Source organism: Heterodontus francisci, chromosome 10, assembly GCF_036365525.1.
Source record: "Heterodontus francisci isolate sHetFra1 chromosome 10, sHetFra1.hap1, whole genome shotgun sequence".
In the NCBI taxonomy this organism is placed as follows: domain Eukaryota; kingdom Metazoa; phylum Chordata; class Chondrichthyes; order Heterodontiformes; family Heterodontidae; genus Heterodontus; species Heterodontus francisci.
Window position 1 is genome coordinate 117,484,981 of NC_090380.1, and position 24,809 is coordinate 117,509,789.

At 48.8% G+C, this 24,809-nt stretch overlaps 1 protein-coding gene and 1 pseudogene across 1 annotated transcript in view; one reads left to right on the plus strand and one right to left on the minus strand.

Annotated features, from left to right (window-relative positions):
- Positions 1 to 24,809, minus strand: part of robo1 (roundabout, axon guidance receptor, homolog 1 (Drosophila)) — a 1,072,119-nt gene that overhangs the window by 856,325 nt on the left and 190,985 nt on the right. The window lies entirely within an intron of this gene.
- Positions 747 to 1,322, plus strand: LOC137374277 (large ribosomal subunit protein uL6 pseudogene; annotated as a pseudogene).

A 24,809-nucleotide genomic window follows, 5' to 3' on the forward strand; every position in this document is an offset into this window, starting at 1 on the left:
ACCTTGGTTCTCACTGAGTTATGGTGCTGTGGGTGCAGTGACTATCGACTATTCCATTTGGAATAGCATCCATGCCGTTTCCGATCCCCATCTTCATCCCAAACAGGATTTCACTCGCTTCCATCAGAGTTAGTAATTGATGAACAGCAGGAGCACTGACTCATTTAGTCTCTCCCATCTTGCGCTTCAGAGGGACCCCGGTCCGTGTTTTAAATCCAATCCCTGTCCAAATCTCACATTGTCCCATCAAACACTCCCAGGACGTACAGCACGGGGTTAGATGCAGAATAAAGCTCCCTCTGCACAGTCCCCATCAAACACTCCCAGGAGAGATACAGCACGGGGTTAGATACAGAATAAAGCTCCCTCTACACTGTCCCCATCAAACACTCCCAGGACAGGTACAGTACGGGGGTTAGATACAGAATAAAGCTCCCTCTAAAAAAAAACGGGGTTAGATACAGAGTAAAGCTCCCTCGACACTGTCCCCCATCAAACACTCCCAGGACAGGTACAGCACTGGGATTGGAAAAAAAGAAAAAAAAAAAAAATGGGAAGAGAGAAGAACTCAGCAATGTGCTGGCAGCAATGAGAAAGGCAACTGCGAAGAAAGATTAATCTGTACAAAGTTGCTACCATTAAAGTTATTTTAAAGTTAAAAAAAAACGGGGTTAGATACAGAATAAAGCTCCCTCTGCACTGTCCCCATCAAACACTCCCAGGACAGGTACAGCACGGGGTCCTCCATCTTGAGCGAGAATGAAGACCATTCTCAGCAACCAGATTGTTGACATTCCTGACAGTGTTGATGTCACTTTGAAAGGCCATACTGTCATTGTAAAGGGGCCTCGAGGAACATTGCGCAGGGAATTTAACCATATCAACCTGGAACTCAGTCTTCTTGGCATCAAGAAAAAGAAGCTTCAAGTTGACAAATGGTGGGGTAACAGAAAAGAGCTGGCTACGGTGCGGAAAATCTGCAGTCACGTACATGACATGATCAAGGGCATCACAGTAGGTTTCCGTTACAAGATGAGATCAGTGGATGCTCAATTCCCCATGAATGTGGTTGTTCAGGAGACAGGATCTCTAGTAGAAATCCGTAACTTCCTGGGAGAAATGTATATTCGTAGAGTGCGTATGAAGCCAGGTGTTTCATGTATAGTTTCCCAGGCCCAGAAAGACGAGCTTGTCCTTGAGGGAAACGACATAGAGCTGGTATCCAACTCTGCTGTCCTGATTCAACTGGCAACAACAGTCAAAAATAAGGATATCCGAAAGTTCTTGGATGGTATTTAAGTCTCTGAGAAGGGTGCAGTTGTTCAGACATAATGGATTAAAGCTGCTCTTATTCAGCAAGCAACAACAGTGAAAAAGAAGGATATTCATAAATTCCTGGATGGCATCTATGTGAGCGAAAAGACCACTGTTATCCCACAGTTCACTGAATAACACTCAGCTCTTTCGGATAGTAACAGTTGAATAAATTTTATGGACTGAAAAAAAAACGGGGTCAGATACAGAGCAAGGCTCCCTCTGCACTGTCCCATCAAACACTCCCAGGACAAAATTCCTAACAATGATTTGACTGTTTTTTCTTTACAAAGAAAATGTGCATTTCCTTGTAGCTAATTTCACTGCAGCAATGTTTCAGGCTCTGAATACTAAACTAATGTTATCGACACACAGTGACTTTTGGTTCTGTACCCCGAAATAAAAGTCAGTTTCAAAGTTGAAAAAAAAACGGGGATTGGCTCCTCTGTGATTGGGAATACTGAGTGCCTCAACGAGGTGCAGCTGACAGTGCTGCAAGTGCTGCTGGAGAAGGAGTGCTGAGGAGACACTGCAAAAACTTTTCAACAACTTTTGCTGCAGAGGAGGAAAGACTTTTGGATTAAGCCTGTATTTCGAGGTGGGTTTTGAGCACCAGACTCTTACTTTATTTGGACTGTTGTGGGAGGTGGAAGAGGCCAGAAGAACAAGGGGTGGGGGCTATACAATTCTGCAGGGAGCTGTGCAGCTGCACTAAAGTTGCAGGGAAGTTCCTTCCCCACCCCAATTGCCCAGCCTGAGTCAGCTGAAGCTGCCTGGCTAATATACACAAGGGGATAAATAGTGCCTGGGCAGCTTCAGCTGACCCAGGTGAAGACGCCTCCCCCAACCAGAAGACCAGCAGTGTTTACAGTGCTCAGAGTACCACCCTTTAAGGAGAAAAAAAAATAAAGTCATCGCTTGCAGCCTGTCTTTCCCCTTTCCTGTATACCCTCAGCCTCTCCCCAAACCTCCTAGTTGGTTACTTTGTTTGTTTGCTTGCTTGCCTGCAATTTGGGGGTGGGTTTGGCTCTTGAGCCATGGCAAGCCCATCATCACCGGTGGCGGGGCCTTCTCATACCTATGCGGCTGTAGCCTCTGTGGCCACCCGTGTGACCCCGTCACCTTTTAAATTAATTACTTCAAACCATGGGGTAAAGAGCTACCCCCACCCCAATATGTCTATAGAGGCCTGTGTAAAGGCAATGGCCGAGGTTGTCGGCCCCTCGGCCATTGTGGCAGCCTCAAAAATGTACGGGAAGGCTGTGTTCTTCCTGAAGACCGAGCAGGCCGTGTCCCTGGCCCTGAATAAAGGGCTCACTGTGGGTGGGATGTTCCTGCCGGTGGACCCTCTGGGGGCCACTGCGCAGCAGTTAATGTTATCAAACGTCCCACCCTTTATTCCCAGTGAGCTCCTCCTTCCCCACCTGCACCACATGGGGGAGGTGAGGTCGGGGATCACCCCAGTCCGGCTTGGTCTTCGGGAGCACAGCCTCCAACATGTCTACTCCTTCCGCCGCCAGTTATTTATGCAGCTGGCGCGGGAGGAGGACTCGGAAGGCCAGTTTGATGTGCAGTTCCAGGGGACGGCCTACCGCGTCTTTTGGACCTCGGACAGGGCGAGGTGCCACGTCTGCAAGGGGGTGGGGCATGTTCGTAAGAACTGCCCCAACCTCCCGGCCGCCAGCTCCACCTCGGCGGCCCATGGTCCTCCCACACCCCCCACACATCCAACAGACACCGCTCAGTCGGTTCCGGAGGCTGTGGTTTTCACAGCCTCCAGCGGGGAGGGGAGTGCCCGTCCGAGTGGAAGGAAGACGCGGAGGCAAAAGAAACATCAAGAGGCGTGTCCCCTGGACACATTGAAACAACCCGAGCATGAGCTCAGCCCAAAGCCCGTTCTCACGGAATCCACCTGTCCCAGGGCTGGGCTCAGGCCCAGGGTGACTAAAAAGGAGGAGGGTGCGGAGGCGGAGGCCTCTGATGACATGGAGGTCTCTGAGCCTCTGCGCCCTGGTGGGAAAAAGAGGAGAAGGCACCCCTCCACAGAAATGGTGCAGGGCCCATCTGTTGGAGGGGAGCTGTCTCCTGTTTCGGGTCCCCAGGTTTCCCCAACCGCCACCAACAAGACTACAAAGTCCGGGCAGGAGCACCCTATTCCTCAGGTTGGAGGGGAGGGGTAGGCCCCGGTACATGAGTCCCCTCCTGAAGGAGTAAGTGGGACCCTGCTTGTGGTGGGGGAGCCTGGGGACGCCGCCCATTCTGCCACTGCTACTGGGTCGGGTGCCCTGAGTGAAGGGGAGGGCGAGGCCCCAGAGGGTTGGCCCTCCCAGCCGGAGTCCACCACCAACCAGGAGACACCCGACCCGGTTATAACTGAGAATGCTGCCCCATCTGCTGGGCCTGTGGGTGCTGGGGGAGCAGGAGATGGCCTCCTCTCTCCGCCTCCGGTATCGGCTCCGGCTGGATTTCCGGAGTCGGGAACTTCTGTCTCCGCTGGACCACTCGTTGGCCTGGGGACGGAGGTGGAGGGAGGTCCTGGACTGCTGGCGCCCACAGGCTCCAGTTTCACAGTAGAACCCAGAGAGGACTCCTCCGCCATCAATGCTGGGGGTGGGATCGTGACGGAGGCAGGACCAGCTGGCGCGGCTGGGATGTTCGCCCCACTGTGTGTGGTGGATGTGTCGGCCGCTGGCGGTGACGACCCGGAGGAGGATGGGGAATCGGTGCGGGGCACGGAGGATGACCTTGATTCCATCGCCAGTGAGGTGGTGGAGTCCCTCGTGCCTCCCACCGAATCTCCTCTCATCCCCATGGCGGAACTCCGGGATTTCCTCGCGGTTTGCAGGGGTTGCCGCAATAAAGTTCAGCTGGCCCTCGACCGTTGGTCGAATCTGGCGCTGATCATACAGTCCGTCCGTGCCGCCCTTAAGATAGCGGGCAAGCGCGCGGACGTGAAACTGGTTGAGAGGCGCCGTTTTAATGTGTTCCTCAATGGGTTGCTGGGGGAGTGGAGGGCCAGGTGCACTTCCACTCCCTCCTCACAGTGAGGTGTTGGTGACGGGTTTTAAGTCCCTTTGACATGAGATTTCACAATCTCTCAGTCCTCAGGGAAGGGAGATATGCGGTGAGCTTTCTGCGGGAAACCCACACCGTTCCGGGAGACGAAGCCACCTGGGGTCTACATGAGTCACCTCACCCCTATTTCTAGTGGGGTGGCTATCTTGTTAGCCCCAACTTTTCAGCTGGAGATCTTGGGGGTCAAGGAGCTTGTGCCGGGCCATTTGCCACACCTCGCCGATCGCCTGGGTAGCGTGCCGCTCCGCTATGTGAACGTGCACGCGCCCAGGCCTGGTGCGTTGCAAGCGCGCTTCTTTGAAGAAATGTCCGCTCTCTTGAGCTCCATCGATAGCGGCGAGTGCATCATCCTCGGGGGGGATTTTAACTGCACCCTCGAGGTGGGGGATCGCTCCGGTCCCCAGCGCGGCCAAGCATCGGTGGAGAGGTTGAGGGGACTGATCAGCTCCCTCAACTTGGTGGACATCTGGCAGAATCTCCATCCTGACACCAGCGCCTTCACGTGGAGGTCTGGAGGAGGAGGGTCGCGAATCGACCGCCTCTACTTTTCGCAGGCGTACGTCTCCCGCGTCTCGGCGGCCTCCATGCGGCTGGTGCCGTGCTAGGACCACCACCTGGTGTGGGTGGAGTTCACTCCGCTCCGCACGTGGGCGGGGTCCGCGTACTGGCGCTTTAACAACCGGCTGCTGGAGGACGATCGATTCCAGGACTCGTTCTGTCGATTCTGGGCCGACTGGACAAGGAAGCAGGGGGGCTTCCCCTCCTTGAGGCTATGGTGGGATGTGAGCAAGACTCACCTCCCCATCTTCTGTCAGGAGTATGCGAAGGGATCAACCAAGAGGTGGGAAGCCGAGATCAGGCTCCGAGAGAGGGAGGTGCTCGACTTGGAGTCCCGCCTTGGTCATGCCGTCACGGACCCGGCCCTGTGGCAGGCGTACAAAGAGAAGAAGGGTGCGCTGAGGGACCTGCAGCTCGTCGGGTCCCAAGGCGCGTACGTGAGGTCACGGATCCAGATCCTGGAAGATTTGAACCGCGCCTCAACCTTCTTCTACTCACTGGACATTGAGCTGCTGGTCGACGACGGATCCTCCATCGCGGATCCAGAGGGAATGGGCCTCCTGGTCCGTACTTATTACAGTGCATTGTTCTCTCCAGATCCGTCCAGCAAGGATGTGCGCAGAGTTTTGTGGGAGGACCTGCCGCAGGTCAGCCCGGAGGGCGTTGAAGGATTGGAGGCTCTGCTCACGTTGGCAGAGCTGACCGGCGCCCTCCACCAGCTCTCGAGGGGCAAATCCCCGGGGCTGGACGGGCTGACTGTGGAGCTCCTCAGGGCCTTCTGGGGGAAAGCCTGGCGACCGGGGAGATGCCCCTCTCATGGAGCAGGGCAGTCATCGTTCTGCTGCCGAAGAGGGGCGATCTCTGCCTGCTTAAAAACTGGCGTCCGGTCTCCCTCCTCAGCACGGATTACAAGATCTTTGCCCGGCTATGTCTACCTGCCTGGGCTCCGTGCTGGCCCATATGATCCACCCCGACCAGTCCTACACGGTCCTGGGCCGGTCCATCCAGGACAACATCCAGGTCCAGGACCTGATCCATCTTTCCCAGAGGACTGGTCTGTCGGTGGCCTTTCTCTCCCTCGATCAGGAGAAGGCATTCGACAGGGTGGATCACAAATATCTTTTCGAGATTCTGCGCGCTTTCGGACTCGGGCCGCATTTTGTGGGCCAGGTCTGACTTTTATACGCCGCCGCAGAGTGTCTAGTCAAAGTTAACGGGTCTTTGATGGCACCCCTTCGCTTTGGGAGAGGAGTGCGTCAGGGATGCCCCATGTCCGGCCAATTGTACACCATCTATGTGCAGGCGTTCCTGTGCCTGCTTTGCAGGAGGTTGACGGGATTGGCTCTGCTCGAGCCGGCCATGCGGGTCGTCCTCTCGGCTTACGCCAATGATGTGTTCCTCGCGGTCGCAGATCCTGTTGACTAGTGCAGGATGCGCGACTGCCAGCAGACCTTTTCTGCCGCGTCCTCCGCGAGGATCAATTGGGAGAAATGTTCCGGTCTCCTGGTGGGTCAGTGGCGGGTGGACTTCCTGCAGGAGGAGATGACACCTTTTGCATGGAGCGCCACGCACCTCCTCTATCTGGGAGTCCACCTTAGCCCCGCTGAGGAAGCCTGGCCGGCAAACTGGCAGGAGTTGGAAGTGAAAGTCACCACTCGGCTGGGGTGCTGGACAGGACTGCTCCGAGTGCTTTCCTACAGGGGCCGAGCGCTGGTCATAAACCAACTGGTGGCCTCCATGATGTGGTACCGGTTGGTCACTTTGGCCCCGCCCACTGCATTCGCCACCAAGATCCAGAAGAAACTCATCGATTTCTTCTGGGGCAAGAGGAAACACTAGGTTTCTGCCATGGTCCTGAATCTCCTGATTGAGGAGGGCGGCCAGTCGCTGGTGTGCGTCCGCACCCAGGCTGCAACTCTCCGTCTTTAGACCCTGCAGAGATACCTGTACGTCGAGCGTCCTCCCAGATGGTGTGCACTGGTGAAGTATTTGTTCCGCCAGTATCACTGCCTTCAAGACGACACGCAGCTCCCGGCGGAGACAGTTAGCCGCGCCTCTCTGAGGGAGTTGCCTGTCTTCTACCGGGATCTATTCCGAGTCTGGAACATGGTCACCTCCATCGGGGCACTCCCCTGCCGGCAAAGGAGAGCACCTCGGCCGTCTGGGTGGCCGACTCTGGGGACGGACCAGTGGGTGGAGGAGCAGCCGAAGCCCCCGGGATGCCCCTCACTGCATGTGGCAAGGGGGCTCGGGAGTGCGGAGCACTCCCGGCCGAGCTGACCCCTGCTCAGCTGGAACTGCTCATTGGACCCAGGCCCCGAAACCCTCCTCGGGAGGCATTCCCGCACAACCCGAGCCGCCTCTCAGAAATGCCCTCCGTGCCATTCCAATTGGCGCGGAGGGGTTTCCTGTACGGGCTGCTCCTGCACACTCTCCACTTCCTCGCCCTCGTCAGCTGGCCGGACACGCCCTGGCAGTCCGCGTTGCCATCTGGCAGCGAGGGGAAACCCCGATGGAGGTCTCTCTACGCAGGAGTCCTCCCCCTTTACATCGGGGACCTGGGGTGGAGTGTGCTGCACAAGGCAGTCCCGTGCAATAGGCTTTTAAGTAGGTTCACAGATTCCCGGGCCGCCTGTAATTTCTGTGGCCTGGACGAATCCGTGTTTCACGTATATACGGAGTGTGCGAGGTTGCAGCCGCTGTTCGAGTATTTGAAGGGGCTGCTCCTCAAGTTTTGGCTGCACTTCAGTCCCACACTCCTGATCTTTGGACACCCAGAGTGGAGGGGCATGGGCCGGGAGGAAGATCTCCGTCGGTCTGCTCCTGGGCCTGGCCAAGGTGGCAATTCACAGGTCCAGGCTGCGGGCCGTCAGGGGGTCTGTCCGACCTGATTGCCTGCCCCTCTTCCGCGGTTACGTTCGCACCCGGGTGTCCCTGGAGAAGGAGGACGCGGTGTCCGCCGGTACGCTTGAGGCCTTCCGTGACCGGTGGGCACCGCAGGGACTGGAGTGCATTGTCGACGCCGAGAATGGCATTTTAATTTGAGGTTTTTGTTTATTTATTTGATTTTCATAAAGTTATTTTAAAATATATAAAAGGGGCCTGGGGTATAAAAGCTACCAGAAAAAAAAATGGGGTTAGATACAGAGTAAAGTTCTTTCTCCAATACTTGCCAACTGAAATAAATAATTCATTGCCTTCTCTCTTTACTGTACGGCTCACGTACGTGTTTGAGTTTGGCCCCTGAAAAGCAATATTTCCTGAGGAAATCATTGCCTGAGGGCCTGGGAATGTTTCTGAACAGTAACGAGTGCTCACTTGAATTCTAATAAACCCCCTTCAGGTCAATGCCTTTTGTTTTCAACCCAATGAGAATTTACATCAGGTTCACAGGCCAGGTCCCTTGAAATCCCAGTTTCCTGCTCCTGATGTCACCGAGGCCTGTGATCCCTGGTGAAGCCTAAATTGACAAGGCTGTTTGGGGCCCACTGTGCCTCATTACTTCCAACATTAACTCTTGAAAACCAGGCCCTTTTATAAATATTGAAAATGGATGACAGATATAATGGACTGGATGCAAAAGACCTGTGCAGAATGTGTAAGGACAGCACAGAAGTGGAGATCCACGGCAGTCAACCTTCTGGGAAGAAGGTGACACCAACGAACAAACAAATAAATATTGCAACTGATGTTACATCCTCAGATGATGAAGAACAACAACCCACCACATACACAAAGACAAGAAAATCTCTTTATCTTTGCCTGTGTCAACTATAGAATGAGACAGCACAGAAGGCGGCCATTCAGCCCATCACGTCTGCACAAGCGTCCCACTCTCCCTGCCCTTTCCACATAGCCTTGTAAATTTCTCCTTTTCAAGTATTTATCCAATTCCCTTTTGAAAGTTGTTATTATTGAATCTATCACCCTTATGTAGAGCGCATTCCAAATCACAACTCGCACTTAGAAAGATTCTTCTCATCTAACTTTGGTTATTCTGCCAGGTATCTTAAATCCCTCTCCTCTGATTAACAATCCTCCTGTCACTGGAAACAGTTTCTCCCGATTTACTCTTTCAAAATCCTTCACTGTCACTGGGTCAAAATCCTGGAACTCCCTTCCTAACAGCACTGTGGGTGTACCTACCTCCCATGGACTGCAGCGATTCAAGAAGGCAGCTCACCACCACCTTCTCAAGGGCAATTAGGGATGGGTAACAACTGCTGGCCTAGCCAATTGAATGCCTCTATTAAATCTCCCATTAACCTTCTCTGCTCCAAGGAGAACAATCCCCAGCTGCTCCTTTCTCTTTACATTACTGAAGTTCCTCATCCATTGCCACACTCTGGGTCAGGTCACATACAGCATTGTCCAAGATTACAGGAAGACACACAGTGGCTGAGGATTTTGTCAGCCACCTCAATCCTGCATTACAGGTGTGCAACCGTGTGAGTCATCGCCTTGCATGGTGTGGAACACAGGCACACAGACCTGCGCTCAATCCTTGCTTGGTGCTGAGTTAGCTGGCCTGAGCTGAGGCAGCAGTTAGCAAGGGGATGTGGAAATGCTGCACTGTGCTCGGTGGCGCTGGACTGACAAGAGGAACAGGATCAGTATCTGTGAGTGTGTGTGTTCGGCATGGTGTGGAGGGAGGAGAGGTTGGGCCCTTTTCTGATGCCTCCTGGGACTCGGCATCGCGCTGTCTAGACCTTCGCACTTGGGAGGGTTGTGAAGTGCCTGTGGACTGGTGCTCCAACAAGCGTCAGTCGGCAGGGAAAATTGGAGGGGGGAGGGGAGAGATTAGATGGGGGAAGGAGGAGAGGAGGGAAGGGAGCTACGGATGAGGGGGATTAGGGCGAGGAGCAGAAAGGAGGAGGAGAAGGGGAGGGTGAGAGGGAAGAGCGGAGAGGAGAATGGAGAGTGGGGATAGGGGCCTGGGGAGAGGAGGGAGGGGGAATGGGGAGGAGGAGAGGAGAATGGAGAGTGGGGATAGGGGCCTGGGGAGAGGAGGGAGGGGGAATGGGGAGGAGGAGAGGAGAATGGAGAGTGGGGATAGGGGCCTGGGGAGAGGAGGGAGGGGGAATGGGGAGGAGGAGAGGAGAATGGAGAGTGGGGATAGGGGCCTGGGGAGAGGAGGAGGAGAGCAGAATTGAGAGTGGGGATAGGGGCCTGGGGAGAGGAGGAGGAGGAGAGCAGAATGGAGAGTTGTGATAGAGGTGTGGCAAGAGGGGGGAGAGGAGAATGGAGAGTGGGGATAGGGGCCTGGGGAGAGGAGGAGGAGAGCAGAATGGAGAGTGGGGATAGGGGTGTGGCAAGAGGGGGGAGGGGGAATGGAGAATGGGGAGGAGGAGAATGGAGAGTGGGGATAGGGGCCTGGGGAGAGGAGGAGGAGGAGAGCAGAATGGAGAGTGGGGATAGGGGTGTGGCAAGAGGGGGAATGGAGAATGGAGAGTGGGGATAGAGGTGTGGAGAGAGGAGGGAGGGGGAATGGAGAATGGGGAGGAGGAGAGGAGAATGGAGAGTGGGGATAGGGGCCTGGGGAGAGGAGGAGAAGGAGAGCAGAATGGAGAGTGGGGATAGGGGTGTGGCAAGAGGGGGAATGGAGAGTGGGGATAGAGGTGTGGAGAGAGGAGGGAGGGGGAATGGAGAATGGGGAGGAGGAGAGGAGAATGGAGAGTGGGAATAGGGGCCTGGGGAGAGGAGGAGGAGGAGAGCAGAATGGAGAGTTGTGATAGAGGTGTGGCAAGAGGGGGGAGAGGAGAATGGAGAGTGGGGATAGGGGCCTGGGGAGAGGAGGAGGAGGAGAGCAGAATGGAGAGTGGGGATAGGGGTGTGGCAAGAGGGGGGAGGGGGAATGGAGAATGGGGAGGAGGAGAGGAGAATGGAGAGTTGTTATAGAGGTGTGGCAAGAGGGGGGAGGGGGAGAAAATGGAGAATGGGGATAGGGGTGTGGAGGGGGGGAGAGATGTAAGATGTACTTATGTACACATATATGTGTAGAATCAGGATTTGGTGTAATCTTATCGGATTAATATTTTTGGTTTCTTTTTACTTAATGGAATGGTTAAAAGTTGTTCATACGTTTCCTACAATAGATTTCAAAAGTATTTTAGTGGCTGTAGGACATTTGGTGCTTGTGAAATGTGCTATACAAATGCAAGTCTTTCATAGGAAACATAGGAGCAGGATACTCAGGATGCTTGAGGGTTTAGTTTTTCAGGATACAATTTTTCTGACACTGTAGTTCAGGTGTTTGCTGAAATGACAGGGTGTCTAAGATTTGTATCTCATGACTTGTTTCCATGGGGATAGTTCACCAAGGCAATCTTGAGATAAGGAGTAAAAGATGGTAAAGAGGTTGGCATCTGTTTTGAAGAAATTGCAGCCTGTCTGGGGGCCTTTGTCATGTTATAATTAATTATCACTAACAGTACTTGTGAGAAACAGTCTACAAAGATCCTTAGGTTTCCTTAACAAGTTATAGAGACAGTTGGTTTAGAAAGGAACAATGAGGTTATGTATCTACAAGCGAAAACTGACTGGGTAATATCACATTGCTCTGTGTATCTGAACTTGGTTGAATTCGAATAAACAGAGCACACTGCAAACCTGCATTTAGGTGTCGGAAATTGAACTGTTGGAGAGAGGGAAGGAGAGGGGCGGAGAGGGGAAAGGAAAGATAATAATTATGGGATGGCTGAGCAGCAATCTCTGGCCGAGTGTGATGATGGCGGAATACCCACAGTCACTCTCACAACCCTCAAACTACTTATCCCTTCCACTAAATCAGTCCTGAGATGAGGCCTTGTTGATCCTATCAGCTTTAACACTGTGAAAGCTACTGGATTAGATTCCGTGCAGTGTAATGAAAATAAATGGGAGTATCTGTTTGAACTTTGCCCTGGAAGGGCTCCATATAAGGTGACTTTTGAATACAGTGAGTTCCATGGGTCAGTCTCCATATACAGGCGTGTGACAGAAAAATGGTCCTTTAACTATCTCACTCTCTCTTCATCATAGTTCCCTTTCAATCTATCAGTACAGTGTGATATCATCTTTACTCTCTTGTTTAAATTGTTCCCAATCCTGCTTCCTCCACCATACATTAAAATCATGATTCATCACACCATCTCCGACTGTACTATATTCTCTTGCAGGACCACAAAACAATGACACTGCACACCTCCCTCAGTCTTCCCCTCCAACCTACAGGCACCGAAATCGAGCAGACTAATCTACAGACTAACCATGACTCCATGATTCCCTTCAACATGCTTTCAGCTGGGTCTAGGTTGGTAGCACTCTTGCCTCTGATTCAGAGGCCAGGGGTTCAATTCTCGCTCATGAGACATGAGCATAAAACCCAGGCCGACACCCTGAATGCAGTACTGAGGGAGTCCCACACTACCAGAAGTGCCATCTTTCAGATGAGATGTTGAACTGAGGCTCTCTCAGGTTGGTTTAAAAGATCCCATGGCACTATCCTGAAGAAGAGCAAGGGAGTTCTTCTTGATGGCCAATCTAATCTTGATCGGTCAAATAACATCACTAAAACAGATGATCTGGTCATTATCACATTGCTTTTTGTGGGAGCTTGCTGTGTGTAAAACGGCTGCCACATTTCCTATATTACAACAGTGATTACACTTCAAAAAGTACTTCATTGTAATTACACAGAGGGTGGTGAGTGCCTGGAACTTGCTGCCGGGGGAGGTGGTGGAAGCAGGTACGATAGCGACGTTTGAGAGGCATCTTGACAAATACATGAATAGGATGGGAATAGAGGGATACGGACCCCGGAAGTGCAGAAGGTTTTAGTTTAGGCAGGCATCAAGATCGGCGCAGGCTTGGAGGGCCGAATGGCCTGTTCCTGTGCTGTTCTTTGTTCTTTCTAATCTGTAGATTAGTCAGTTAGATTCAAGTGCCTGTAGGAGGTAGAAGACTGAGGGAAGTGGGCAGTTCCAGAGTACTTCATTGGCTGTAAATTGCTTTGGAATGTCCTGAGGTTGTAAAAGGTGCTATATGAATGCAAGCTCTTTCTTTCATCTTTTCAAATGGGTGATGTCCTGGACTGTAAGCCTTGTCTCCTGATCAGGGATCCTTGTATAAAAGATGCACTTTGAACCTACCAGCCTGATGTTATAACAACTACACATTCCCAAACAATCTTTGTTCGGATTTTCTTTAGATGCCGTCTATTGCCTGAATGAATCTGCTCCATCTGACAGTTTCAGGCCTCCTGTGTCACTGCTCCTTGACTTTACTGTCTCCTCTCCAAAGCTAATCTTGTCTCTTCTGGAGCTGCCTGGTTTGAATGACGAGTCATGAGTAGTACAGCCATTTCCACAACTCCCAAATTTACCACCCCTCATACTCCCAATCTACAGGCTTTTAAATAAAAGCAAAATACTGCAGATGCTGGAAATCTGAAATGAAAACAAAAAGTCCTGAAAATACACAGGAGGTCAGGCAGCACCTGTGGAGAGAGAAGCAGAGTTAACGTTTCAGGTCAGTGACTTTTCATCAGAACTGACTATTTCCAGCACTTTTTGTTTTTATTACAGCCTTTTGAATCCCCTCCATCCTCGGCCACCAGCCTGTCACCACGTCTTGCTTAATCCGTATTTCCAACTTTTGCATTCTCCCTTTCTCACCTCATTGCCTGTAAATGTGTAAAACACGGTCTGTATCTGAGGAGCTGTGCAGAGAAATACAGTGGTTTAGGAGTATAACAGTAACGTTACTGGACTAATAATCCAGAGAATGGGAGTCCGAATGTCACTCGAGTAATTGTACACCCGGTTGTATCAAACCATGAATAGTACTGTGGGACCACCTTCACCATATCACTAGGATTACCCACCATCTTCTCACGGAGCAGCTAGAAATGGGCAATAAATGCTTTGCCAGCGATGCCCCAAATGCTGAGAATGAATTAATAGAACAAAAGAAAATAGTCCCTCACCCTGTAAATCTCTGAGACATGCTCTGAACTGTACAGAGTTATTTTGTTCTTTTCTGTCCTTCTCTTTGTTTACCAAGGTGGGTCTTGGCCCTTCACCTGAGCTCCTCACTGAAACAAAGAGAATATAAAACAACAATCTCCCACTCTCTCGTGGGTTCTGATGGCCATTAACAGAAAGGGACAGAAACCTCATTTCAGCAGAAATAGATGAATGTGACACCCAAAGCAGTTTCAATGTGAAGATGAGCAGTACTGATGAATCATATGATGAAGATGATGACCTTGACTAACTCGCTAATGGAGAAACTCCCCTCACCCTCTCAGCATTTAAACTGCTTGACCCTGAGGCAAGTAGTTAATGTCCAATTCATTTGTCCCAATGCCACTTCTGTTTGTCTGGAACAAACAACCGGATAACTGATTTTGTTTCTTTTTTACACAGAATTTACAGCACAGAAACAGACTAGTCAGCCCAACTTAGAATCGTAGTTGCACACCAACTCCTCCCATCCTTTTTCATCTCACCTTATCACCATATCTTTCCTTTCACCCTCCTATCCTTATCCAGCTTCCCCTTAATTGTATCTGTACTAGTCACCTCAACTACTCCCCATGGCAGTGAGTTCCACATTCTCACTACTGTCTGGATGAAGACGTTTCTCCCGGATATGCTGCCCACGTCAAGGAAGTGAGAGCCAATTTCCATGCTTAAAGCCTAAATTAGGGGCCAAAGTATGGCGTCATTAGCATCTTGCAGACGGCGGGTCGACCCCCCACCCTCCCTGCCAATGGTAGCTCGGGGGCGAGTTTGATGCAACAAAGAGGGGGCTGTGAGCAGAGAAAGCAGCTCCCGTGGCCCCAGCAATTTCCCTCGAGGGGTTTCCCCTCCAGCACTCAGCCTTTGATTATTCAAAATGTTTTCTTCACCTACCTGCTGTAGGCACCAAGTCTCCTGCCTGGTTCAGCAATGACCGCCTCTGATTGGGCCAGCAGCTCCTGGGGGCTGGCCACCATCATTAATAAGGATGAAAGCCCTTGGTGGCAGCCACTCAATTGGCTGTTGCTGGCAAAATGCAGCCCAGAATCCCACCACCCGCCGGAATGGGGTTGCTACCCCCAACGCTGTCAACCCCGACAGTGGCACTCTGGTTGCCTCTGCAAAATTCCGCCCAGTATTGAATTTATTACTATCTTATATTAATGGCCCCTCGTTTGGACTCACCCAGAAATGGAAACATTTTCTCTACATCTACCCGTCATAATTTTTCAAGACCTCCATTGTGTCACCCCTCAGCTTTCTGTTTTCTACAGAAAAGAGTTCCAGCCTGTGAAATCTTTCCTGACAGTTATAACCTCTCAGTGCTGGTATCATCCCTGTAAATCTTTTTTGTAACTTTTCCATCGTCTCTATCTCCTTTTAATAATATGGAGAAAAGAACTGTACACAATAGTCCAAGTGTAGTCAAATCATAGTTCAATACAAGTTTCACGTAACTGCCCTGCTTTTCAATTCTATCTCTTTAGAAATTCAGTGAAATTCCGTACATTATGTATGAATAGGAAGGGGTTGGGCCATTGGAATTCTATGGAATGGGAGTACCGTCTACAAGATGCACTACAGCAACTCGCCAAACCTCCTTCGAGCACCTTCCAAACCCACGACCTCTACCACCCAGAAGGACAAGAGCAACAGATGCATGGGAACGCCACCACCTGCAAGTTCCCCTCCATTTACGCACCATCCTGAATTGGAACTATATCGCCGTTCCTTCACTGTTGCTGGGTCAAAATCCTGGAACTCCCTTCCGAACAGCACTGAGGGTGTACCTACACCACATGGAGTGCAGCGGTTCAAGAAGGCAGCTCACCACCACCTTCTCAAGGGCAATTAGGGATGGACAATAAATGCTGGCCTTGCCACCAACGTTCATATCCCATAACTGAATAAAAGGAAAGAATGGAATGGCTTTGGTCCATTGGGTTTCTATACACTGGGAGTGGATGGGAAGGGGTTTGGTCCATTGGGATTCTCTACATTGGCAGTGAAGGGGAAGGGGTTTGGTCCATTGGGATTCTGTACAATGGGAATGACTGGGAAGGGGATTGGTCCACTGGAAGTCTGTACACTGGAGTGAATGAGAAGGGGGTTGGTCCATTGGGATTGTATATAATGGGTAGGGATTTGGTCCATTGGGATTCTATACAGTGGGAGTGAATGAGAAGGGGAGGGTTAGTCCATTAGAATTCTATAGAATGGAGTGAATGGGAAGGTGTTTGGTCCATTGGGATTCTGCACACTGGAGTGAATAGGGAGGGGGGGGTTGGTCCATAGGGATTGTATATAACGGGAGTGAATGGGAAAGGATTTGGTCCATTGGGATTGTTTATAATGGGAGTGAATGGGAAGGGATTTGGTTCATTGGGATTCTGTACATTGGGAGTGAATGAGAAGTGGCGGGGGCGGTTAGTCCATTAGAATTCTATAGAATGGAGTGAATTGGAAGGGGTTTGGTCTATTGGAATTCTGTACAATGGGAGTAAATGGGAAGGGGTTTGGTCCATTGGGATTTTGTACAATGGGAGTGAGAGTAATTTTGTTTTCAGGTACAAGGGGAGAATGTTGGGCGGTTATGTGTGTAAAAGCACAGGTTTCATCAGCAGTCAAAGTGATAAGCGCTTTGAGTGAAATTTTTAAGATAGACCACTTGAGGGACAGAAACTGCCTGCTTGCCCCACATACCCTTCAACTTTCACATAGGACTATCCTCACTCTGGTCTTTAACAAATAGACACAATCCTTTCTTGGCTGTGTCCATTTTAGCATCAAGTGAGGTGAAGGAAGGACCCATTTCATGAGCATATGCCAATATTTGCCTGAATGGAGACACAAATCTCTACCCTCTCAGCTGCAGAGATGTGCAGTATCATTTCAGACAGGTTAGAGTTGCCAATACTTCAGGATTGTCCGGGAGTTAAGGACTCATCTCCTACTTGAGCAACTTCCCCAGGAGAAAAATCATGATGGCATTAAAAAAATTTATATTTTGTTTGAACATTTTGGTTATCAATATTAAAAATTTTGGAGATTTGGGAAGCATGGCTACTTGGCCAGGTGGGGTGGTTGGAGGTGCGGGCAGTCATGTGACAGGATCTCCAGGAATCCATCTAGCCAGATTTGGCAACCCTGTATTGAGAAATGGGATTGGTCCATATCTCTAAAAATTGTCCAATAAGACTAATCCTCCTTATTTAGCTCTTTAGTGTCAAACACACCCAGGTGCCTGCATGCCTTTTTTAAAATTGATATAACTCCTTAATTTATCAATTGCGATGTAAAAAAAAAAGTCAGGGGAATTCAAAAACCTTTTGTTTTCAGATCATCTCTCTTTGATGGTCTTTGTTGCTTTTTCATTCAGAGTCCCATGACATCCCATTCTTGGAATGATAATGAATTAGTTTATTATAACAGTGCTTCTAGCACTTTTCTTGCCCATCACAACCACGAAAAGCCTCAAGGGTTATTCAGACAAAAAAACAGACAACCTCTAGTTGGTCCGCCGCAAATTACTTTGTGCTTCATGTTTGAGCAGGTATTTAATTACAATGGAGGTGCGGGATTCATTTTCATTTCCCAGCTGCACTCTTGGTCAAGTTTAATGACACGTGCTCCCAGTCAATGGACAAAATTTGATAGAAGACTTGTCACCATGACCTATGCCAAGAGGTTTCTGAGGTAGGGAGATGTGAAGAGACAGTTAATGAACTGTACAAAGAAAATCATCACTGTCACTTTTCTCAGAGACTGAACTCATTTAATTGATGGCCAGATCTCCTAGCAAGACTATGATGGAAACACAGCAAACTATTGCACTCTGCGAGCTCGGTGAGTTTGAGATGGTGCTCAGTGTCGCACTAATCCTATGGTTCAAAGTGTTTGCCATGGCGCACTGAGTTGTACTCTCGACCCTGAGTCATGTTGTGGGTTCATATTCCACGAAAGAAACTTGAGCACATATTCCAGGCTGACATTCCCAATGTAGTAATGATGGAGTTCTGCACTGTTGGAGGTTTCATCTTTCAGATGAGACATTAAACCCAGGTCCCCATCTGCCCTCTCTGGTGGATGTAAAAGATCCCACGGTCATTATATGGAAGAACAGCAGGGGAGAACTCCCCAACGTCTTGGCCAATATTTACCCTCTCAACCAACATCACTAAAAAAAACTGATGATCATATTGCTGTTTGTGGAAGCTTGCCGTGTGAAAATTGGCTGCTGCATTTACAACATTTCAACAGTGACTACACTTAAATAGTACTTCATTAGCTGTAAAGCACTTTGGGACACCCCGAGGGCATTAAAGGTGCTACAGAAATGCAAGTCTTTCTTTCAGCATTAGTCTGGATTTTGTTTTTGTGCAGTTAAAAGTGTGTTTTCTTTGCTCGTCACCTATCAAGGCCTCAAGCTAAGAAAGGAGCAGAAAACAACTGAAAGAAACCTGTAAATAGAATTAAGAACTAGTCCCCTGTTTGGTAATCTTCTCCCAGCTTGGCTCAGTGTTCAAGGTGCTTGCCTTGCACCCTTGAGGTCAGAGGTTGTGCTTTCAGTAAATCCGTCAATGACAATGTGCAATGAGGCTTCTCCTTATCAAACCTTTGCATCTATACCCCTGCTCTGGGAGGAACTGACACTCCATCCATCCTGCAGGAAGACAAAGCACCTTTCTGAGCAGAGAACGGTCATCGTTTACAACAGCCCTCGAGGAGCTCATGGCCTCCGCACCCACCCTTCAGCCTTACTGAATGAAGCTTGGGAGAGGGGAAGGAAGAGATAAAAACATGAAATATCGACATGTGACCCAGTCTCTCCTTCACAGTCACCACCCTGCAGACACCAAGAAAACTGTAAATTTTTTATAAAAGTCTGAGGCAGGGATAGCAAAGTACATGCCCATCAAAGCCTGACCTTCTAGTACCCTAACTCTCCCATCGGTCGCAATCCCCCAAATCTCCAAGTCTCTGATCGATAATTAAAGGGATGGACAAGGTAGATGCAGGTAAGATGTTTCCCCTAGTTGGGGAGTTTCGAATCCTGGAACACAATTTCAAAATAAGGAGGAAGCCACTTAGGACAGAGATGAGGAGAAATTTCTTTACTCAGAGGGTTGTGAATCTTTGGAATTCTCTACCCCAGAGGGCTGTGGAAGCTCAGTCATTGAGTATGTTTACAGTAGAGATTGACAGATTTCTAAATACCAATGACATAAAGGGATATGGGGATAGTGTGGGAAAAAGGCATTGAAGTGGATGATCAGCCATGATCATGTTGAATGATGAAGCAGGCTTGATGGGCTGAATGACCAACTCCTGTTCCTATGTTCCTAGGAAGCCTATCCCCCCAGTACCATAACTCTCCAATCAAAGCCCATCCCTCTAGTACCCTGACCATCCTATCGACACTCATACCTCCAGTATCCCATCTCTCCAATCAAAGCCCATCCCTCTAGTACACTAACTCTCTCATTGAAACCATCCCTCTAATACCCTAACTCTCCCATCGACGCCTATCACTCTTGTGCCTTATCTCTCCCATCAAAGTCTATCCCTCTAGCATTCTAACCCTCTGATGGAAACACATGCATCTAGTACTCCAACTTTTGGATAAATCCCATCCACTAGTGCCCTAACTCTGCCATCGAAACCCATCCTCTAGTATTCTACCACTCAATCTAAGTGAGTATAGAGTGCTTGGGAGGAACCGGTGAATTTGGACCAATGGCTCCCAAGTCTCTCCATCACTCTGGGTTTTCCTCATCTCATATCTGGGTCTGTTGTAGACTAATTGGTAGAGATTGATTGCTAGGATTAGTCAACAGTTCCATTATTGTTGTATCGTGAGACTGCCAGGATGTGGAAGGCAAATAAGATGGACTTTGGTCTTTTCTCATTCAGCAATTCCACTTATTTCACTGGCAGGAGGGTCAGTAACTAGAGGACACAGAATGAATGTTATTGGCAAAAGTTTCAGAAGGGAGATGAGGCTTTTTTTTGATACGGTTGTTGTGATCTGGAATGCACTGACTGAGAGGACAGTGGAAGCAGATTTAATAAGAACTTTCTAAATGGAATTGGATAAATACTTGAAGGAGGACAAATCGCAGGACAACGGGGAAAGAGCAGAGGGTAGTGGAACTAACTGGATGGTGCTTTCAAAGAGCTGGCACAAGTAAGATGGGCCAAATGGCCTCCTTCTGTGCTGTATCACTATGATTCTACATTCCTAATCTGTGAACACATAAAACTAGATTGAGAAACTCTCTGGTTTGTGTGGCAGGTACTCCTAAATATAGCAGAGTCAATGCTGCAGATTACCCTCCAGCTCACTCGGTACAGTGTAATGTAATTTTCTGAACTATCACCACATCACCCTGAAAGGTAATCTTTCTTCAATTATTTCACAGCTCAGCATAAACAGAGTAATACACTGTCAGGTTCCTGCTCTCGTCTTTACTCAAAGATCAAAGGTTTCTGTAGGATTAGCGGACTGATGTACAATTCACATAACTGGCAAGAACTATTAATAATACAGGACATGACATTTTAGCTAGATAATTGAACTTCTAGCACCGATCACAATAGGACAGCATAGAGGGAACTTTACTCTGTATCTAACCTGTGCTGTACCGGCCCTGGGAGTGTTTGATGGGGACAGTGTAGAGAGAACTTTACTCTGTATCTAACCTCGTTTTTTTTTTTTCTCTTTTTTTTTTCAATCCCAGTGCTGTACCTGTCCTGGGAGTGTTTGATGAAGACAGTGTAGAGGGAGCTTTACTCTGTATCTAACCTGTGCTGTACCTGTCCTGGGAGTGTTTGATGGGGACAGTGTAGAGGGAGCTTTACTCTGTATCTAACCCCGCGCTGTACCTGCCCTGGGAGTGTTTGATTGGGACAGCATAGAAGGAGCTTTACTCTGTATCTAATCCTGTGCTGTACCTGCCCTGGGAGTGTTTGATTGGGACAGCATAGAGGGAGCTTTACGCTGTATCTAACCTGTACCTGTCCTGGGATTGTTTGATGGGACAGTGTAGTGTCATGCTAGGCTCCCACCTGCCAAGAATGAGGCACATTAATTTTGTCGTGAACATTGATTTTAAACTGTTACTGGAGTGAAGAAATGACTTGTTAAACAGATCAGCCATGGCTGGGAAAGACATTTGCAGATTAACAGATGGTGATTGGAAGGACAAAGGACCATTCCCTGACACATTCAACCCACAATGGACCTTGATGACCAGGTATTGTGTGTAAGAGGAGCCTTCCGAGACTGCTAAGGTGATACAATCCAAGACGTGGTCAGACCAGTTAGTCACATGACTAACCTGTTTGGCAGCCTGGGTTTTTTGAATTTGTACAAACAGTTTGGGCAGGAAAGCGGAATGTTCCTGGACTGAAGATCTCTCCTGGCTGGCTCGCCACAGCCTCTGCTGTCTGTCTGCTCCCATCTCTTTCTCAGAAGCCTCTGAATCCAATGAAGGCACATGAACCCAAAGAGAGAAAAGTCTCCTACAGCAAACAAGGTGTAAAAAGAATACTGGGACCCAACGAAAAGCAAGATTTACCTACAATCAAGGACTCTACAGTGAGCTCGAAGAACCGTAACAAAAACTCTTCCGATATTGCCTCAAACTTTTCCACTTTATTTTTCTTCTGCTCTTTTCTGTCTCTATTTGCACGTGTATCACGTATGCATGCTAGCGTGGGTGCATCATGTATTCGTAGGCGTCAACCAAATTAGCGTTTAAGTTTTAAAAATTCCAACTTTCTTCTTTAAACCTAAGAAAGCCTGTTTGTGCTGATTTCTTTGCTTTATAATTGGAAAGCGGTGAACAAGGATTCACCAAGGGGAGCTAAAAACACAGTGTGTTTAAAATTAAACTCTGTTACGGTAAGACCAGGTGAAAGCTGAAAGGGAACCCTAGACCCCTTTCTCACTTGGTTGTAACAGTAGAGGAAGCTTTACTTTGTATCTAACCTGATTTTTTCCCCCTTTTTTTTTAAAACAGTGTAGAGGGAGATTTACTCTGTATCTAACATTTAAAAAAAAATTCCCCTTTTTTCTGTATCTAACCCCATTTCTGTTTTGTTTTACAGTGTAGAGGGAGTTTTACTCTGTATCTAACCTGTTTTTTTTTAGGAGAAAGAGACAGAGGAAGAGTGAGGCTGGCATTGGTAGATGGATCTTTACTCTGTATCTAACCCCGTTTTTTTTTTTCTATTTTTTTTTTACCACCCATCTTCCCACATCAGACCCAGTCCCAGGGCAACTACTGTCAGATATGGTAACAATACTGTACCAGTACATCGAGGGATCTTTACTCTGTATCTAACCCCGTGCTGTACCTGCCCTGGGAGTGTTTGATGGGACAGTGTAGAGGGAGACAGGACCTCAGCTTTATGTCTCATCAGAAAGAAGGCACATCTGATAGGGTGGTGCTCCTTCAGTATGGCACTGATTATGGGCCTCAGTCCATAGAGTGGGATGTGAGCCTACGACTTCTGTCTCACAGGCAAGAATGCCAGTCACTGAGTCACGGCCCACATCTAGTTTGGTCTTCCCATGTATTGCGGTTATTAATAAACACAGGGCCTTGACTAGTGACAAATAAAGCTTGGTTCTCTCCTCTCAGTGTTTCTCTCTGATTCTGGGCTACTTCTGAACTCAAGCTGCTTTGAGGGAGAAAGAAATAGGATGAGAAATAAAAATCAGCCTCAGGCACAATAAATAGAAACTCTGCCTGCTTTGACCCTATCGGTCACAATCTGGAGAATTGCCACTTTCCATTAGTCAAGGAAGAGGTGGAAGAGAATTACCAGCGCTGGCCTGCGTGAGGTTCCTGAGCATGCTACGCTGCTCTCTGATGACTTATTTAAACAAGTTTAACTCCCGAGATTTGTTTTTTTCTTTGCTTTCATGAGATGGCTTCTGCTCAACACCCACCCACAAAACAAGGAGAGAAGGAAGCATAGAGGGGCAGAGAAATCCATCAGTACACTGCGTGCCTAAATTCAAAACATTTACGTAGGAACAGGAGGGGCCATTCAAACCCTCCAGTGTATTCCACTATTTAATTAGATCATAGGCTGATGTGTATCTTAACTGCATCTGGAGAGTTTAACGGTAATAGTGCATCTGTGAATAAGATCAAATCAGGGATAAATGGTGAAAAGCTAAAATTAAATCCATTTAAACTGAATGCATGATGTGGTCGTAAAAAGACGAACGAGCGAATGACACAAAGAGATAAAAGGAGTTTGATCCAATAGCCCATTATTGAGACCTGGTTTCATGGGGACCAAGGGTGGGAACTAAATATTCCAAGATACACGTCATTTCAAAATGACAGACAAACTGGAAAAGGTGGGGGAGTAGGACCGGTGGGATCAATGGGTGGGGCCGGGGTCAAATAGGCCTGATAATAAAGGATGACTTAAGGACAATAATGAGAAAGGATCTTGGTTCGGAAGTAGAATCAGTCTGAGTGGCGATAAGAAACAACAAGGGGCAGAAAACACTGATGGGAGTAGTTTAAAAGCCTCCGAGCGGCAGTTAGACTTTTGGACAGAGTATGAACGAAGAAATGAAAGGAGCTTGTAACAAAGGCAATGCAATATTGTGGGGGACAAAATTTTCATACAGACTGGACAAAACAAATTGGCAAGGTTTGGTGGGCGGGTTCATGGAATATATTCAAGACAATTTCCTAGAACAATATGTCAGGGAAGAGGTTATTTTAGATCTTGTCTTGTGGAATGAGACAGGGTCAATTAGTAATCTCCTAATAAGGAATCCTATGAGGCAAAGTAATCATCACATAATATTATTTCATACTGTGTTTGAGAGGGGTTTATTATTCTTTCATGGGATGTGAGCATCGCTGGCCAGGCCAGCATTTGTTGCCCATCCCTAATTGCTCTTGAGAAGGTGCTGGGGAGCTGCCTTCTTGAACTGCTACAGCCCATCAGGCGTGCATACACCAACAGTGGTGGGAGGGAGGGAGTTCTAGGATTTCGACCCAATGACAGCGAAGGTACTGCGATATATTTCCAAGTTAGGATCATGTGGGGCTTGGAGGGGAACTTGCAGGTGGTGGTCTTCCCATGCATCTGCTATCCTTGTCCTTCTAGGTGGAAGAGGTTATGAGTTTGGAAGGTACTGTCGAAGGAGATTTGGTGAGCTGCTGCAGTGCATCTAGTATATGCTACACATTGCTGCCACTGTGCATCAGAGCTGGATGGAGTGAATATTGAAGGTGGTGGATGGAGTGCCAATCAAGCGGGTTGCTTTGTCCCGGATTGAGTCAAGCTTCTTGCAGCCTCACTCATCCAGGCAAGTGGAGAATATTCCATCACACTCCTGACTTGTGCCTTGTAGATGGTGGACAGGCACTGGGGAGTCGGGAGGTGAGTTACTCACCGCAGAATTCCCAGCCTCTGACCTGCTCTTATAGCCACAGTATTTGTGTGGCTGGTCCAGTTCAATTTCTGTTCAATGGTAACACCCAGGTTGTTGATAGTGAGGGATTCAGTGATGGTAATGCCATTGAACGTCAAATCGTTATTGCCTGGCACTTGTGTGGGATGAATGTTACTTGCCACTTATCAGCCCAAGCCTGGACGTTGCCCAAGTCTTGCTGCATATGGACACGTGCTGCTTCAGTATCTGAGTTATGAATGGTACTGAACATCGTACAACCATCAGCAAACATTGCCACTTCTGACCTTATGATAGAGGGGAGGTCATTAACGAAGCAGCTGAAGATGGTTGGGCCTTGGACACGATCCTGAGGAACTCCTGCAGCAATGTTCTGGGGATGAGATGATTGACCTCTAACAACCACA